General features: G+C 43.9%; 1 long non-coding RNA gene across 3 annotated transcripts in view; it reads left to right on the top strand.

Moving 5' to 3' along the window:
• Nucleotides 1–16,995, top strand: part of LOC127003812 (uncharacterized) — a 270,989-nt gene that overhangs the window by 26,123 nt on the left and 227,871 nt on the right. The gene's annotated exons all lie outside the window — the stretch shown is intronic.

Below are 16,995 nucleotides of genomic sequence, written 5' to 3'. Positions count from 1 at the left end.
AACAATTGAGAACCACGTTAGCGGAAATCGTGGTTTGACTGAAGATCCACGGAAAATATGCCCAGTGTAATAGCCCCTTAACCCTTTGACTACGGATTTCCTACAGTCAGACCTCACCAAGCTACAGAAATCGAACAAAAAGTGGCTGCTACAATTCAATGAAGAGGAATCTAAAGTCATGCACCTTGGGAGGGGATACTCAGCACACCAATACCACATGGGAAACACTCCACTATCCACCACAGAGGCAGAGAAAGACATGGAGTATAGTAACCAGGCTATCAGTGAAAGCCAAATCCGTGCCAATCGTAGCGGACGGGTTAACTCACAGGCAGCGGTGAGCCCCTCGGCCGTGGGCGGGACCTGATCTAAGTTTCATCAGTGGGGAGGTCGGGGCCTCGTCACTCCGTCGCATTACCCAACAAGGCGAATGTTAACAAGCAGTATTCTCCCGCCGCGCTAATAGCAAACTCCGGGGGGAGACTTTTTGCCCGGCCCCTCGTCCTCCACGCCAAGGAAAACATGTAAAAAATCTGAGTTACGGTTATAATCTTGCCCCAATTTGAACTTAAAATGGGGAGGCAATAATGGGGTGCATATTCTTGGGGTATCAGCAGCACCGCCATCACCAGAACCACCATTTGCACCAGTCTGTCATCACCACCAACACCACCACTACGCTGTTACCATCCCCATCAACAGTCATGCTATACTGCCACTTCCACACCATCACCATCAACGCCACCACTACGCTGTTACCATCCCCATCAACAGTCATGCTATACTGCCACTTCCACACCATCACCACCAACACCACCACTACGCTGTTACCATCCCCATCAACAGTCATGCTATACTGCCACTTCCACACCATCACCACCAACACCACCACTACGCTGTTACCATCCCCATCAACAGTCATGCTATACTGCCACTTCCACACCATCACCATCAACGCCACCACCACCATCACCATCATCACCATAGCCACGTTTACTTTCACCATTGCAACCATCTCCACGACCACTGCCATTTCACTTTTCCCCTTCATTACCATTCCACTATTCTCACCACCCCCATTGTCACCACCACCTCCACCAGCATGACAAATACGAAGATTCACCATAAAGACATTTGCATACAATCACCACCATCATCACCGCTACTATCGCCTTTCAGCACCATAATTACCATCAACACCATTGTAAGCGTGACCTTTACCACTGTTATCAGCAAGCCCCTCCCATTACCCTCCCATTGAACGGTCAACCACCACTTTCTGCCTCCACAATCACTGTCACCACCACGCCACAACCACTCCTTAACGCCACTCGCTTATCGCCAGCACCACCATCATTACCATCTTTTTGGCCCCTCCACACCCCTATCGCCACCATCATCACCATCACCAACACAGCCACACTGACTCTCCAAAAACAACAACAATAACGAGGACCAGATAGTTACATTTCACAGCTATACGTGCCCCAGAAAGCTACAAAACAGTGCCGGTTATAAAGATAGTTCCTCGCTTTATAGTTTATTTGCACAGTTAATTCGTCTTTCGAGTTGTGTGTCTCTTCATATTGTTAAGCTTCTTGTTCTACTACTACTACTACTACTACTCTCTCTACGCTATCATTTCAGTCAAAACATACCAAAGCCACAAACACACACAGGATTTGCTGCCAGTGACCTTTTATTTATTTACTTTTTCCCCCGTTAAGAAATCGTGCGTCAGTTTGTTGTCCATGCCCGACACTTGCCGCGGTATCTTGGGGGCGCGCGATGCTGTTTGCGCCATGTGAGTGAGCCATTTCCCGAAGCGCACATTATTTTTTCTTTGCCATATTCTCGTCCGACACTCAGGAATTCCGGAGATACGCGTTATATAAATCAGCGTTCCTTGATGGATATTATAATGATATAACTATATAATATACTACTACTACTATTACTACTACTACGTATGATCGCATGAGGAGGATTGTAGTAGTAGTAGTGTTAGTCTGTCAAATAGCAGTTGCTCGCACAGTAGATAGTACCCAAATAACGTTAATAGGACCGCCAGTACCTCCACTACTATTACTATTGAAACTAGTACTGTTACTCCACACACTAGTACTATTATCACTAAATCACTTTTATTCTTACTATTACTAACCAACACTCACTCCTCTCCCTCGCCGCCGCCGCCGCCACCTGTACCAGAACGCGGGATAATGGTTCGGTTCTTCACACCCGGCCCGGTGGTTGGAGGCGGCGGGGTCTGCTTAATGGTAGGGTAAAGTGATGGTGTTATGAGTTATAGCGTCAGCAGGTAGCATTATCACCTACAAGTTGTGTCGGCGGCCTCGGGCACCTCCAGCCTCCTCCTCCTCCTTCCCTCTCCTTACCCTGCCTCCCTCATGCCTGCCTCCTCCTGTTCCTCCTTCCCCCTCCTTACCCTACCTCCCTTGTGCCTGCCTGCCTTCTCTTCCTCCTTCCCCCTGCCTGCCTGCCTCCTCCTCCTCCTCCGTCTTCCTTCTCCTCTCCTCTCGTCCACTTCTCCTCTGGAATCTGTGCTCTCTCACCCCAATCCTATACCCCCCACTTGTGAGATCTCCAAGTCTCCTCTCTTCTCTCACACCTCTTTTGTGGAATCTGTGTTTTCTCTTCTTTATCTTCCAGTTGTAAGATCCCCACACCTCTCCTGACATTCTTCCTTTGTGGAATTTGTGCTTTATTTATTTATTTATTTATTTTTTTACTTGGGAAATCTTTGAACTCTTTCATCCTTCTTCTCTTCTCTATCTTTCACTTGTAAAATCTCTAACTCTTCCATCATATCCTTCTCTTCTCTATCTTTCACTTGTAAAATCTATAACTCTTGCATCTGTCTTCTTTTTCTTTCACTTGCAAAATCTCAAACTTTTCCATCCTTCTTTTCTTCTCTATCTTTCACTTGTAAAATGTCTAACCCTTCCCTATTTCACCTCTCTCGCTTGTAAGATCTTTAACCATTCCCTATTTGCTTCACTATTTTTCACTTGTAAGATTTCTAACTCTTCCCTATACTTATCCTCCTTTCTGGAATCTGTTTTCTCACCTCCTTCTCTATTCTCTCCCTTAATTGTGAGATCTCCAGCGCTTTCCCACTCCTCTTTCACACTCTTCCTTCTCTGTGGAATCTGTGCTCTCATCCTCTCTCTCCCCCTTCCGTAAGAGCCTCCAGTCCCTCGTCTCTTACCCTTCCCTAATGTCCTGAATTGCTTAGTTGTCCGTTGTTTTCTTTAAGCCTAAGTTCAATGCGCCACTCACCACGGGGCATCCATTCTCTCACATCCCCAACACCTTTATTCTTCTCCCCCATGATATATACTAAACCGCCGACCGCCTTCACTTTAAGTCCCCCACTCCCGTCTCTCCTGGTGGGGGACTGAGGGGGGTGACTTAGCCTGAATAGAGGGTTGTGGGCAGGCAAAACACAGCTTCCTGCCTCCACTCTGAGATTCCTTAAACAGCATAATGCAAGCTAGTGAATGTTAGCGGGTGAGAAGGAATTCGTGGAGGATGCAGATTGCTGTTGTAGAGATGTGTTGTAGATATGGATGGGGATTAAAAGGAAGGGAGGAGAATTAGAAGGATCAGAATGAAAGGAGGAGAATTAGAAGGATTAGAAGGAAGGGAGGATAATTAGAAGGTGAAGGATAAGTGCATGCTAGAAAGTGACAAAAAAGTGGGAAGGCTATTTTTAACAGACACTTAGATTATTGTGGACGGAGAGGAAATGGAATGGTGCGTTAGTTAGAGCAAAACTGTCGTGTACTGAAGAGACGAGGTTAGGTTAATTAATTATATACTTGTGAAAGGAATGAAGGGAATGAAAGATGTAGGGAAATATTGACACAGTTAGTGGATGGAGAGGAAATTATATGAAACTTATATATTGGACAAAATTGTATGTTGGAGATAAATAGGTGAGACTGAAAAGGAGAAAGGCGAGTGGAAAGCATGAAGCAGTTAGTGGACAGAGAAAATTCAGTGATATATTTTGAGGCGGCAAGATGGATTAAAAAGGAACATTAGTTGAAATTAAATATAGGCACACGTTTGAAAGGGATGGAAGGGGTGAAAGAGGAGTGTAAAGGTTGAAACAGTTAATGGACAGAATATCGCACATTGGAGGGGAGAACGGAGGTAGTATATATATAAAAGGGTAAGGGAACGGAGGGAGAGAAAGAATGTATGGTTAAATTTGAGAGAGTAATATTGGAATAATTAATTAATGGGCTCGTGTGCCGGAAAGAGGAAAGGGAAGCACATGTAGAGTGTAAAAGGAGAGGAATGTCCATGAAAAGGAAGTAGTTTGCAATAAATGAAACTAAGAAAATTAAAAGGGGGAACAGTATAGATGATGAAAATGTCAGGAAAGTGTAAAATGGAGAATGCACGAGTTAAGTGAAGCTGGGGAAGAGGGATGAAAATATGCGAGTTAAATGTTTGGGAGTTAAATGTTTGGGAGTTAAATGTTTGGGAGTTAAATGTTTGGGAGTTAAATGTCTGGGAGTTAAATGTTTGGGAGTTAAATGTTTGGGAGTTAAATGTCTGGGAGTTAAATGTTTGGGAGTTAAATGTTTGGGAGTTAAATGTTTGGGAGTTAAATGTTTGGGAGTTAAATGTTTGGGAGTTAAATGTTTGGGAGTTAAATGTTTGGGAGTTAAATGTTTGGGAGTTAAATGTTTGGGAGTTAAAGGTTTGGGAGTTAAATGTTTGGGAGTTAAATGTTTGGGAGTTAAATGTTTGGGAGTTAAAGGTTTGGGAGTTAAATGTCTGGGAGTTAAATGTCTGGGAGTTAAATGTCTGGGAGTTAAATGTCTGGGAGTTAAATGTCTGGGAGTTAAATGTCTGGGAGTTAAATGTCTGGGAGTTAAATGTCTGGGAGTTAAATGTCTGGGAGTTAAATGTCTGGGAGTTAAAGGTTTGGGAGTTAAAGGTTTGGGAGTTAAAGGTTTGGGAGTTAAATGTTTGGGAGTTAAAGGTTTGGGAGTTAAATGTTTGGGACTTAAAAGCGTAGGAGAGGTGTTAGAGTAGGTGTGTGTGACAGGAAGTACACGAAGGAGGTAGAAGACAGGGAAGGTAGTTGGGGTATGATAGGAAGGCTGGGTGAAGTTAAGCATTTTTTTTTTTTTACAGCTAAGAAGACCGTTCAAGGGCGTAAAGAAAAATATAAAAAAAAAGCCCGCTACTTACTGCGCTAAGACTACCCACATGCTGTCCTGGAGACCACCTATCAACCCGGAATCAACCCGGACTCCTAGATTCTGTCTCAAAGATGATCAATGATGAGCTCCCGTGGGCAGCATGAGCCAAGCAAGATGGTACCACTATAAACACTTACATGCGCCATAATGGGCTGGGTCTGACCACCAGGCCCCACCAGGAAAGCCTACCAGTGTCATTGAGGGAACGTAAAAAATGAATAAAAGAAAAATTAAATAATCCAGCTAACCCTACCTTGATACAGTGCGGGAGTTGAAAATTAAGGTGTACGAAACAGGTATGAGCGACAGGAAGAACACGGAAGGTGGCTATGGAAGGCAGGCAAGGTATGGGGACTATGGTAGGAAGGTTAAGGGAAGGTATTCAGTCCATAGGTAACTCAGGTAATCCCAAGTGCCACGGCATCGCTCAGCTGCCGCCTCCCTTGTCCGCCAGGTGGCCGCTCCGTCTCCCGCCTCTCGCAGTGCGGTGAAAAAAAAATATTTATTTGCTCATAATGCAGTTTATAGGTGCACCCAAGGAAGAAAGCCGCTAATTACGACCCTTAATTAGACGCGAGAGTGTGGTCGTTAAACTGCACCAGCTTTGTGGCCTCGAGCGGGACGGGCATCGGGCAGGGACCAGCCCCGACCTGACCAGACGGGGCACACACACACACACACACACACACACACACACACACACACACACACACACACACACACACACGAGAGTTTATCATATGAAGCCTACCACAAAGCTGTATGTGTGTGTGTGTGGTGCCGAGTCATAATTCAGTGAGGGAGGAACTGATTGCAGGACGCTGGGTGCTGATCCGTCATTATTCGCCGAGAGAGAGAGAGAGAGAGAGAGAGAGGAGACATCAATGGAAAAGTAGAGGAAGAGAGGAGAAAGATAGCAGTTAGATACACACACACACACACACACACACACACACACACACACACACACACACACACACACACACACACACACACACACACACACACACACACACACACACACACACACACACACACACACCCCCCCCCACACACTCACATTTATGAAGGAAAAGTCCAGAAAAACACGCAGCCTCCCTCGCTTCCTCCCCGCACCGGAGTCGCGTCAGTTTCAAATTGATGACGATAACCTCATTAGCGGCGGCAGATTAGAGCAATTATCATCGATCTAATTACCTGTTGCCTCCCGCCGCCTCCACCTCCGTTCACTTAATCACAACCTCACCTGTTCTTCATTCACGCATATTTTTTTTTCACTTATTTATTTCCTGTGCAATTTCCGGTCACTCCGCCCCCTCGCGCACTTACCTCCCTCCCCCTTCCCTCCTCCTCCTCCCTTCCCTTCCCTCTCCCTTCCCTGACACCTTTCTCACCTTCCCCTCATTACCCCCTGTGATGGTCAGGTGAGACTAATTAGCAGGTAATTTTGTCATTAGAAAAGGTTGGGAATTAATAAGCATGCGTTAATTATCGCCTTTGAAGTTCACTTAGATCATTATATTTGAAGTGGGTTTGGAGGGGAAAAATTCGTGTACTAAGAAGATTTTGTTATGTAGTGTAGGGTGATGTTACTTCCTCCTGTATGTTCCTGAAACCTGCCCTTGTGTGTGAATGTATTAGCTCCCTTAATACTCACTAACGTTATGTATTTTTTAGTCCTAAGGAAAACGTTTAAGAGAGCTCGGTTATTGTTTTATTTTTCTTCGGTATCACACTTTGTTTTAATATGCACGCTTTTTTTTTCGGCTCATCATTTCGTTTTTTTTTATCATTCCAATATTTTTTCTTATCATATGCGTATTGCGAGGAAAATGTAAAGGGTTGAGTGTGTGTGTGTGTGTGTGTGTGTGTGTGTGTGTGTGTGTGTGTGTGTGTGATATACTTACGATACATTCGCCATGCACTTATTGAGCTGGACTTAACATATTTTCATTTATTCACTTCTATTAATCTTGTTTTTTCGTACATTTTTCCTCATTACGGGGTCTGGTAGCATTGTCTGTCTGTATATCTTTCTATCCATCTTTCTCTTCCTGCTATTCACCATCGTCGAATTCTCCCTCTTTTTCCTCCTCCTCCTGTGTATTGCATTTTCCCTCATTAGTCTTAATTTTCTTTTATGTTGTTGCTTATTTTCTGCATCCTCTTCTCGTGTTCTCTATAGTGGTATACGTAATTTTCTTTTAAGTCCATTCTCTCGTTCCTGTTATTTATTTTCATTATTTCTTTCGTTGCGGTGTTAGCTTGTTAATTTTTTCTCTGTTCTAGTTTTCCTTATTGCTTGTTTTTGTCATTTTTTTTATTAGTTCTTGTTTGCTTTCTCGTCCTTTTCCTCGTCATCATCCTCCTTCATTCTTCCTTCATTGTTCTTTTTCATTGTTTCCTTCTTTACCGTGTTAGCTTGTTAATTTTTCTCTGTTCTTTTTTGCCCATGTTCTAGTTTCCCTAATGCTTTTTTTCCCTGTTATTAGCTAGTTATTTCTTGTCTGCTTTCTCGCCCTTTTCCTCGTCTTCATCCTCCTTCATTCTTCCTTCATTGTTCTTTTTCATTGTTTCCTTCTTTACCGTGTTAGCTTGTTAATTTTTATGTTCTTTCAGCCCATGTTCTAGTTTTCCTATTGCTTGTTTTTTTCCTTTTTATCAGTTAGTTCTTGTCTGCTTTCTTACCCCTTTCCTCGTCTTCATGTTCCTTCACTTTTCCTTCATTGTTCTTTTAGCCCATGTTCTAGTTTCCCTATTTCTTGTTTTTGTTCTTCTTTTATCAGTTAGGTCTTGTCTTCTTTCTATTCGCCCTCTTTCCCTTCTTCATGGTCCTTCATTCTTCTCCTTTTTTTCCTCTATTTCCCTTCCCAGTTATTTTTCTTCTCCATCTTTCTTTTCCTTCTTCAACCATTCCTTCTCTCTAAACCAGGGAACATCCACTATCACTTGTCTTCCCTTCCATCTCCTGCACCACTCCTTTCTTCCTTCATCCCTTACCACAACCTCAAGCACTTCCACAACCACTATACCTCAAGTCGTTCTTTCACCTCCTCCTCCTTCACCACGCATTTCTTCTTATCCCCAACATCACAACCACAGCCTTTACCACACGTCTCTCCTTCACCTTCACCTCCTCCTCCACCTCCTCCTCCTCAACCTGGACGGGTCTGGGCGGCCTGGCTTGCCTTGGTCTGAGCGGGGCGGGGTGGGATGGGACGGGGCGGCGGGCGGGGTAAGAAGTTCAAGTCTCCTGCGCCGGGAACCAGATCATTCATAAGGGATTGGCAGTATTATCAGAGGAGGCGCGGGCGTGATCATTATAGGTGAACGCGGTAATGCCCGAGCGCCGACAGCGATACATGGCCAAACGAGTAGGTTGAGGCTCGTAACAGCTCTATTCGGGTTAAATTAAAGGTGGGAAGGCGCCGATAAATAACTGGGACATGACGTCAAAGTGTAGTGGGAATTTTCTATTGTCAAATATCCCCTGAATTATATGGTACGAAATGATATACCTATTAAGTCCTCTGGCCCAGTGTTATATTGCTTCCGTGCCTACCTCCTCCTCCTCCTCGCTCTCTCTCTCTCTCTCTCTCTCTCTCTCTCTCTCTCTCTCTCTCTCTCTCTCTCTCTCTCTCTCTCTCTCTCTCGCTCTTTTTTCTTTCCTCCCTCCCCCTCTCCCCCACTCCACCACCACCACCGCTACCACAACTACCTCAACCACCACCACCATTTCTACCACTAGCTTCAACCACCACCACCACCACCACCATCATCATCATCATTTTCACTTTTCCTAACGCCTTCTTTGCCATCTTCACCACCACCACCATCATCATCATCATTTTCACTTTTCCTAACGCCTTCTTTGCCATCTTCACCACCACCACCACCACCACCACCTCTACCTCCACCGTCAATATCTCAACCCCTTCCACCACCACCACCACCACCTTTCTATACCACTGTTATTACCACTTTTATTATCCATCTTCATCTCCATCATCATTACTGCATTCATCATCATCACCATCAACACCATGCACCATCATCACCACTTGTTACCACCACCACCTATAACACCACCGTTACTGCGTTCACTATCACCTCCACCATCACCACCATCTACACCACTAACGCATCTAACGTCTCCCCTGCTCTCATTATCATCACCATCACCACCCTCATCATTGTCACGTCATTATCACTACATGCAGTCGCTTCTTGCTGCACCACAACTATTACCACTGGTACTACTACTACTACTACTACTACTACTACTACTACTACTACTACTACTACTACTACTACTACTACTACTACTACTATTGTTAACCATCAACCAGACTAATTCTTTCACTTGTTCGTCAGCCACCACAAAAAAAAAATCACCATCACATCACACCCTCACCATCACATCACCATCTTCGCACCTCTTAATTCATCCATAGCCAATACCACCACTATCACCATCACCACCTTCATCACCTTCATCTTCATCACCTTCACCTTCATCACCGTCAGCTTACTCCACCTATTTCCGCACATTTCCCTCCACTCCCTCCCTCTCTCCCTCCCACCCATCACCCCTCCCATCCATTACTCCTGCCCCTCACACCACTCCCCCATTCCTCGCCCCCAAATACTCGCTCCAGGCCACTCCATTCCCTCTCCACCCCTCTCCACCCCTCTCAGCTCACTTGGGGGTCACCATTCTCCCTAGTCTCTACACTTGATATTTTTTTTCTCCTTTCCAAGCAAGAGTTTAAAATATGTCAGCTCTTCACCCTCTCCTCTTTTTATCCTACTTTACATCCACTCCGCCGCCGCCCCTCTCATCCTCTGCCCCCTCAAAGCGATGACAGGGAAGGGAGGAGGAGGAGGAGGAGGAGGAGGAGGAGTGTGTGCGTTGTAAAAAGATGCAGTGTTGTGTTTTGTTCTCATGTCGCGGCGAGATCAGTGTGTGTGTGTGTGTGTGTGTGTGTGTGTGTGTGTGTGTGTGTGTACCTGAGCGCCACAATAAAAATACACTACAAGCACCACAGTTTAATATTTCGAGCATGTGCCAAGGGGCGGACAATCGGTCTTCGTACACACACACAACACTCGGGGCCACGCAAGAACACGAGGGGAGGATCACGAGGTCCCTTCAACATCGCCCCTCCTCTCCGTCAACATGCCTCGGCCGATCACGTTACGCCGATTTTTCAAGCATATGTTATTTTTTTTTCCTACCTACGTTTTCTATATCGGTTTCACTTCATACTAAGGCCTGTATTATAAGACACCTTCGCTTCTCACATCAACTATTTCTAAAGGTCAAAGAGGGGGTCAGTGGCGTTCTAATGAGTGTTTCTTTAGGTTCACGGTACAGAAGAAGGGTCAAACTACCACCAGGCTCATAAAACTACTCCTGGAAATGCCGAAAACTCCTACGAAAGCCTTGTCAAATATGTGAACTTGGGCGATTGTTGTTGTTGTTGTTGTTGTTGTTGTTGTTGTTGATGTTGCTTTTTAATTTCCCTGCATTTCCCTTTGATTTGCTATTGGAGGTCGCTAGTTATAGAATTGCTAGTTACTTTTCATCTCTTATTCTTCATCCCCCCTCAAGAATGTCTACCCAAATCATCGCATTACTTCCTCTCTTGTCGAGCAGGTGTCTTTTTCGCTTCTGTTGTTGCTTCATTTCCAAACATTCCCCAGTGATTTGATGCTGGAGGCCGTCATCAGTTATGGGATACTTAGTTATCTTTTATCCCTCTCAAGAACGTCTGCCCAGGTCATCCCATCACTTCCTCCTTGTCGAAATGGTGACTGGCGCCGCCGCTGCCTGGTCTGGCCCCGCCGCTCCGCTGTTCCCATTGTCAAGGTCTCCCGGCCGCTTGTAAATTTTTCATCGATATATTGATTTCCGTCTCGATACACCAACCCTTCCTTCCCCTCGTTAGTGTGTGTGTGCGTGTGTGTGTGCGTGTAATACTGGAGGATGATGAACGAAGCTACAAATATCCGTATGCGAATTAATTCCCGTATACTTCAGTCGATGGTTCTTTGCCGGAGAAACCAGTTTCATATAAGGGGCGGGAGTGAAAGGACGCCAGACGCTGCAAGATATCAAGCCAATAACGAGTTGGCGATTCATTTATCAAACTGATCGACAACGGATGTTAAAGTTGACACTTGCAAATCAGTGTCACCCAATTTGCTGTGTATAAATTATGAATAACTTCTTGCTCGTAAGAAAAAAAGTACTTGGATATAGATTGTAAGAGAGGTAGATAGACAGGCAGACAGGTTGATGGATAGATAGATAGATAGAATGACGGGGGTAGAGATAGATAGTTTGACCACAGTTTAGGGGTATAGATAGATAGTTTGACCATAGTTTAGGGGTATAGATGGATAGTTTGATCACAGTTTAGGGGTATAGATAGATAGTTTGACCACAGTTTAGGGGTATAAAAGGATAGTTTTACCACAGTTTAGGGGCATAGATGGATAGTTTGACCACAGTTTAGGGGTATAGATGGATAGTTTGACCACAGTTTAGGGGCATAGATGGATAGTTTGATCACAGTTTAGGGGTATAGATAAATAGTTTGACCACAGTTTAGGGGTATAGATGGATAGTTTGACCACAGTTTAGGGGCATAGATGGATAGTTTGACCACAGTTTAGGGGTATAGATGGATAGTTTGACCACAGTTTAGGGGTATAGATGGATAGTTTGACCACAGTTTAGGGGTATAGATGGATAGTTTGACCACAGTTTAGGGGTATAGATGGATAGCTTGACCACAGTTTAGGGGTATAGATAGATAGTTGGACTAGAGTTTAGGGGCATAGATAGATAGTTGGACCACAGTTTAGGGGCATAGATAGATAGTTTGACCACAGTTTAGGGGCATAGATGGATAGTTTGACCACAGTTTAGGGGCATAGATGGATAGTTTGATCACAGTTTAGGGGCATAGATGGATAGTTTGACCACAGTTTAGGGGCTTTGATAGATAGTTTGACCACAGCTTAGGGGTATAGATAGATAGTTTGACCACAGTTTAGGGGCATAGATAGATAGTTTGATCACAGTTTAGGGATATAGATAGATAGTTTGACCACAGTTTAGGGGGATAGATAGATAGTTTGATCACAGTTTAGGGGTATAGATAGATAGTTTGACCACAGTTTAGGGGCATAGATAGATAGTTTGATCACAGTTTAGGGATATAGATAGATAGTTTGACCACAGTTTAGGGGCATAGATAGATAGTTTGATCACAGTTTAGGGATATAGATAGATAGTTTGACCACAGTTTAGGGTCATAGATAGATAGTTTGACCACAGTTTAGGGGCATAGATAGATAGTTTGACCACAGTTTAGGGGCATAGATAGATAGTTTGACCACGATTTAGGGGCATAGATAGATAGTTGGACCACAGTTTAGGGGCATAGATAGATAGTTTGACCACAGTTTAAGGGCATAGATAGATAGTTTGACCACAGTTTAGGGGCATAGATAGATAGTTGGACCACAGTTTAGGGGTATAGACAGATAGTTTGACCACAGTTTAGGGGCATAGATAGATAGTTTGACCACAGTTTAGGGGCATAGATAGATAGTTGGGCTACTCTTTAGGGGTATAGAGAGATAGGTTGACCACAGTTTCACTTGATATTTTGTTTATGCTTCAATAACAGTACTTGACTATAAGATGAAGTATTAATCTGACTACCTAAATCACATACACATTAATACACATTGAAACAAACAAGAAAATGCACCAACCACCGAAGCTGAAAATGTTATGTTCTTATGTTCTTATGTTCTTATGACAAGGGCGCAGCGATATTACCGATCCCGTCCCCATATATCAGGAATCGATTGACACGATGCTACACGGGAAATCCTCTTAACCCAGACAGCTGACAAACGAAAAGTACTGCAATTACTCTTGATATATTCTTACTACCCTCGTTGATTGAGAACTCTGCTGCATGGTCTCTGTTCTAACGAGGCGAAATACAGAGACACACACATACTAATGCTTCTAATGGGCGAAGTAACAATGCAGCGTCGTGCAGTTTTAGCACCTCATTATGGGGATTATTTGAACACCTCTCGAGCCGTACCTGGTCACTCTTTTCGTTGTTTTCTATTCCTTATTCCTTTTATTTGTGAGAGCATCTTGTTTCGGGCGGTTTTCTTTCCTTTATGTTGTAGTTTTGTTTTGCCATCTGCCTGCGTCCTGGGAAATAAAGTGTAGAGCTGAGTGTGGTATTTGTTGAACTTTGATTCGTTAGCCGAGTGTATCTGTCGTATTGTTGGAAGAACATACACGAAAATACTTTAGCTTTGGTATGATAGGATAACAGTAGCTTATCCTCTTCCTCCTCCTCCTCCATTTCCTCCTCCTCCTCCTCCTCCATTTCCTCCTCCTCCTCCTCCTCCTCCTCCTCCTCCTCCTCTTCCTTCTTCTCCTTTCCCATTTCCTCCTCGTCCTTTTTTATCTTGTCCTTTTTCTCCTTTTTTATTTGTACTTCTCCCATTTTTCTCGTCCTCCTTATCTTTTTCTCCTTCTCTTCTTTGCTCTTCTCTTCCTCCCCCATTTTCAGTCTTTTCGTTCTCGTCTTCATCCTCATCAAACTCCTCATCCTCCTCTGCCTTCTCCTCTTCATCTTCATCCTCCTCATCCTCCTCCATTTTCCATTCCCTACTCCTCTTTTCTATTTCATATCCAGGCAACAGTTACATAACTTATCCACCTTTCTCCTCTTCCTTATTCTCTTCCTCTACCATTCCTCTTCTCCACCTCCTACTACCCATCCTCTACCATTTATCTTCTTCTTTTCCTTATAATCCTCCTCTACCATTCCATATCCACGCAACATATAAATTATCCCTTCCTAGACTCCATGAGCACTATATAGCTAAACCTTGCATTCTCGTCCCCTATGTCTTGATTTTCTTCTTCTTCGTTTTTCACCCCTTCCTTCTTTTCCTCCTCCTTATAATCATCCTCTACCATTTTTCTCATCTCGTTTTCTCGTCCTTTTCCACTTTTTATTTTCGTGCTTTTTCTTGTCCTCCTTTTTCTTTTTCCTATTTCTCGTTTTCGCTTTTCACCTTCTCCTCCTTTTCTTTTACTTTCCTATTCCTCGTCTTTATCCTCATCAAAATTCTCCTCCTCCTTTTCATCTGCATCCTCATCTTCTTCATCTTCTTACTCGCCCTTTCCCATTCTCCACCTCCTCCTCCTACTACTCTTTGCTATGCTGTCTCCCGCAGCACTCACATAAATCATCCCGTGCCATACCCTATCGAACGCTCTATAGCTAAGCCTTGCACAACACACGACAATCAGGACCCTGCGACTCTTTCTATCAACAGCCGAGGCGGTGCTAACAATGCGTCGCCTCAGCCCTTCACAAAGCCTCACATCCGTCACTCATACGCTAATTGAGGAAAACCAACTTGCCAAATGATTTTAATGGGTATATTTATATCTGATCCACCCTCCATTGTCGCTGTGTTATGTAGCATCATTATACAGCCAATTAACAGCGAGCGGGGCCGATGAGGCGTGTGCAGGAAGAAGGAGGAGGTGTAGGTGCTGGTGGGGGAGGGGGTAGTGGTGGTGTTGTTGTTGGGTGGGGTAAGGTACAGTGGTATAGAATGGAGTAAGTGGTGGTGATGGTGTAGGTGATGGTGGTATAGTGGTAGAGGATGGTGGTGGTGGTAGAGCTGATGGTAATGATAGTTGGGGGTTAGTTGTGCTTCTTTATATAGGGGAAACCTCTCAAACTTATGTAGTGGTAGTTGTCATGAGTCTAGGGGTGTGGGAGTCGTATATATAGCAGTAGTAATAGTGGTGGTGGTGGCGACAGTGGGGATTGTAGTGGTGGTGGTTTGTGATGAGAAAGGCGTTAGCGTTGGGTTGTTAGGCATTGGAAGTGTATTAGAACCTTGGTGGTGATGGCAGTGTTAATGTATAGGTGGTGCATATTGATCAGTAGGGTCTTAGAAGAGGATTAGTTCAAGGTTTTAAGGCATTCAAAACTATAAAAGCTCTCGTGTTATATAAGTGGAGTAAAAATGACAGGTGTGATAAATTGGCGGACGAGGGAAGGAGATTCGAACTGTGAAATACGCTTGTGTATATATAAGTATGAATGAAATAATTAGACAGTGACTGAGTGAATGAACGAAAGAAATAATTAATCAAGTAAATGCATGAATGAATAGAGAAATTAGGTACTGTTTAATGAGAGAGAGAGAGAGAGAGAGAGAGAGAGAGAGAGAGAATATTTAAGTTTGTCTTTATGTAATTATCCACATATGCATCTATCTCTCAATCTATTTTTCCTTTCTTTATCTCTTTCTTTATTACTTCTCGGTGTGTGTATGTATATATGTTTTATGTGTGCATATGAGAACACACACCCTAACGTACACTCTTCCTAACTAACTCATGTGCGTTTCTTTCTGTTATTTAATAGTGTTTCTCTTATGCTATTTTCTTCTTATCTATATTGGACTACTACCTCCTCATTATTTTATTTAATGCTTCTACTATGCTTGTATTACTCGTTTATTCTCTCTTAAGGCCATTTTATTCCATTTTCATATTTTTATTTCCTTATTATATATATTCCTACGTTTTTGTCAATCTGCTTTCATTATTTTGTTTTCCTTTTCTCCTCATTTGGCTCGTTATCGCTCAAATACCTCGGTTATTGGACGTAACTTATCCCAGCCCGTCTTTATTCAACTTCTTTATCGTCATTACATTTCTTTAGCTTCGGGCCTTTGTCTGTGTGTCTGTCTGTCTATCTGTCTGTCTGCCTGCCTTCCTGTCTACCTGTCTATCTGTCTGTCTATCTTTTTTCTCTGCATCTGTGTGTGTGTTGCATGTCTGTTTCTCTATATCTGTCTATCTATTAACACACACACACACACACACACACACACACACACACACACACACACACACACGTGAATGGGGCGGTTCCATATCGTTTCCTGTACAGCTTATTAATGCGTATAATGTTGATCGTTATAGTGTGTGTGTGTGTGTGTGTGTGTGTGTGTGTGTGTGTGTGTGTGTGTGTGTTCGTGTGTGTTAGTGTGTGTGTGTGTGTGTGTGTGTGTGTGTGTAGCTATGTTCATCAAAGATTCTGCGATAACGAATTAAGTGAGTTGTGTTTTTTCTCTCTCTCTCTCTCTCTCTCTCTCTCTCTCTCTCTCTCTCTCTCTCTCTCTCTCTCTCTGAGAGAGAGAGAGAGAGAGAGAGAGAGAGAGAGAGAGAGAGAGAGAGAGAGAGAGAGAGAGAGAGAGAGAGAGATATGGAGACAGGTGGAGAGGAAGCAATAACATAACAGAAAACGGGTAAAAAGTAGAGGATCAGGATCAGGAGGAAGAGAAAGAGGAGGTACTGGAAAAGAGAGAGAGAGAGGAGACGAGAGAGACGAGGGAGAACAAGTATACCGGGGAGAGAGAGAGAGAGAGGGAGAGAGGGAGGGATGGAAACTGAGCCTCGCATCCCGCTATGAAACGCGGAAATAATAGGGTGAGTTAGCGAGCCTCCAACCTAGAATCAACACCGGCCCAGCACAAGCAGCCGCCGACCCTGATTGCTCGCCCGCACGCCACATTGATCTGAGGGCGGCGCTGAGGGCAGGCAGGCGAGGGATAGACAGACAGACAGGCGGGAAGGTTGGTAGGTAGGAAGGTAAGCAGGCAGATAGAG

The sequence above is a fragment of the Eriocheir sinensis genome, chromosome 26 (assembly GCF_024679095.1).
Source record: "Eriocheir sinensis breed Jianghai 21 chromosome 26, ASM2467909v1, whole genome shotgun sequence".
Lineage (NCBI taxonomy): Eukaryota > Metazoa > Arthropoda > Malacostraca > Decapoda > Varunidae > Eriocheir > Eriocheir sinensis.
Note: the sequence above shows the minus strand (reverse complement) of the source record. Positions and strands in the feature narration are given on the sequence as shown.